Raw genomic sequence first — 3,126 nt, forward strand, 5'->3', positions numbered from 1 at the left:
TATGAGAGATTGATTGATGGACCTAAGCTAAACTTAGTTGATTGAACCTAAACCAAAGCCTATAGACTGAATTAGGAGAGCAGAGGTTTAATCCAAGACCAGGAAAGCAAGCTATATCGAAGCCCAATGCCAAGCAAAGCCCTAGACTACAAGTGAAGAAATTGGGTTCAACTAAGCCCTTACCCCAACATAAGGTGGAGCCTTAACCCGACACAAGATAGGACCCTATCTGCTTAGGATAGTGGGCTTAGTCAGCCCAACTTCTGTTGTCAACCAAAAAGGAAAAGTTCCCGTGATTTAAGGTTTATGGATATCCTACCCTAAGACGAGAGGATTAGGCTTAGAACAAGACCCATCAGTAGATAAGATCACATCTTCATGACAAGAGGTGTACACGTTAGGCCTCACTCAAGGTAATGGGCCAAACCTAACGAGTCCAAACAAATTGGATCTTATTATATGACAAAACCACAGATTGGGCTTAATTCAAGGCCCAAAAAAGATGGGTTGAATCCATAAACCGCTCCGTGGGGTCCCTTAAAAAAACTCTCAGAATGGCTTAGAATTGCACACAATTGCTATAACTTGGGTCTAGTCATAATCCTTATGGGCTCAAGTCGTATTGGATCCTAAGTCTCACACATCGGGCTTAAGCCCTCCCCTATTTATTTGAATTCTAAAGGTCCATCATAGGGCCCAGAAACGCAGCCTATAAGTCAATTTTCCTAAGGTGAAAAAGAGTGAGCCCAACATAGAACCCCAAGCAATCTAACAAACACACGCAGTCACACAAGACAGGGTGGACCTATGGGAAATTTCTAAGCTCTCTAGTGTGGCTAAGTGTCTCCTTATAACTCCGGTAAGTCTTGGGGGCAGGAAGCTCCCATTGTGCCTCTCAAGATGGGCTAAAAAAGGTGGCCTACCCTGGTCATCAACGCGCTTGCTCCCCTTGACCTATCTCATGGTCTGGAGTGGGCCATGGGTACTGGTCCGTGGGGTGAAGAAAACTGGTCGCGGTCACAGCACAGGCCGAGTGGGCCAGGCGCCCGAAACTATAATCCGCCGGGCGAAAAAAGTTCAAGTGTGTGCAGGTCAAGCTCATTGAATTGGGTCTTTGTTTGGAAATAGCCATGGACACATTGGAGTCTACCTTTTCTATCTCCGGTTAAATAGTTTATGATTTCTTGATGGTTGACTGCTATATCTTAATTATATAATCGACTGGGAACGAATACTTTGAGCTCCTCTTCATTTGCGACTGGAATTTTGGTTACCCAGCTCTCAAGGAAGAAGGAAGCTTCAGAGCTGGAAAGGCGCACATCTTCAGTAGTACACTTAGCTTACACCTTATTTCAACTTTCACATAAATTTTCAGCACATTTTTACGAATTCGTCTTTCTAAATTCAACTATTAGCATAGCATTAAGTAGTCAACATTTTACACGCAGGGTTTTCCCATACCATACATGCAAACATAACAAATAAAACCAAACAAAGACACTTAACTTAGCTAGCATAGGAGTAGATCTCCATCAAACAAAGACAAAGAAAAGCCATGCATTAAAACGGGTCGACGGACTCTTCTAGTCTCCCCGGTCACCGAGGGTGGCAGCCCGCACAATGAGCTCTTTCTCTTCGTTGAGTAGGGCCCTCTTCCTGTCTTCCAGACCGCGAATGCGGTCCCGGATCAATTGCATCATTCTTCCTACGGCCTCCGGATCGAGAGCAGGCGGATGCTCCCAGAACAGACCGAGCATTTGCTCCTGTTGGAGCTTCTCGTTTTCCACGGTTTGTATTGATTGTTGAATGGAAAAAAGTCTTCCAGCGATAGCATAGTATAGTAATGATTGCTTTCCAATTGAAAAAGGAGGACCGCTCTTGCCACATCCTAACGAAACAGCTGCTTCCACCTCCCATGGGCATAAAAGATGGGTTTTGAAAAGCACACCGGATCATCGGCGAACGGCAAAACAAGAAAATAGTGGAAATCTCGAGAGTTTCAATCCCTTGACCCAGATCGATTGCTTTTGTGGTGGCATAGCCTCGTAGGTGCGTGAGGGGAAGCGATAGGCATAGCTTGCGATGACCTAACAGTCCTTGATTTTGAGATTTTTAGTTGGACTTGAAAGAATAGATATTGATAGGGCCAACGGCCCGATGCCAGTAGTTTCACCTTTTTGGGCATTACATTGCTCCATATCTTTCGATCTTGTACCTGGTGATGTACTTCACACAAACAGAGTCTCTAGGAACAACGAGAAAAGATCTCCTCCTTGTCTTCTAGATCAGTACTGCGCACCTCTTTGATCAGGATAAGCTGACTCACGCACGAGACATAGTCTTCCCAAATTTCTCCATCTGGGACTCCGTCTTGACTGAAAAAAGCTGGATAGCTCGCGGCAGAACCTCGACCTAAACGATACTACGTACAAAATTCTATATTTCAGATAGTAATCCGGCTAAGTAAGTAACTGGTAGTGGCTGGTAGTAGTTCCCCAACTCATGATGAGTCCATTCTACAGCTACAGCTCCAGGTTTATAAACCACGTCAAATCTGAGGTTGAGAGATGGTACTCTAGTTGAATCCACCCCTATCCCATCCTAGTAGGCCTGGAAAGTAGTATAGCCCTACTTGAGGTGGTTGGGGAGTCACGTCCATAGTTTCTAACTCACTGGAATTGAACCTTGAAAGCCTGTTATCCCGACTTTCCTTCTTAGCGACCCGCTGTTCCGCAGCTGCGGCAAAGGAAGGGGTGTTTTCATTTCTCGTCGTAGAGGAAGGAAGGTATTCCAGTGACAGCGGCGAAGGGCATACTGAAGAAAAGGGCGGTAGATCTACCTACACTCACTTGCGAATCACTCGATTCTACAAGGAATGAACAACCATAGAAAGATTAGAAATAGAGTGAACCACCTTTGTTTAAAAAGATAAGGATCTGCCGCTTCGCAGCGTCTTTCAAACAGAAATGGTATCACATCACTACATTAAGTATTCACTAGCGGATTTTCTACACTAACCCATAGGGACTCTATCTCTCAATCTCCAAGGAACGCCTGCAATGACGAAAGTTGATCAATTTATTCCAGATTCTTTCCTTGTGCCTGCGACACTTTATAGGTTTGATC

The sequence above is a fragment of the Primulina tabacum genome, chromosome 7 (genome assembly GCF_025594145.1).
Source record: "Primulina tabacum isolate GXHZ01 chromosome 7, ASM2559414v2, whole genome shotgun sequence".
Taxonomy (NCBI): Eukaryota; Viridiplantae; Streptophyta; class Magnoliopsida; order Lamiales; family Gesneriaceae; genus Primulina; species Primulina tabacum.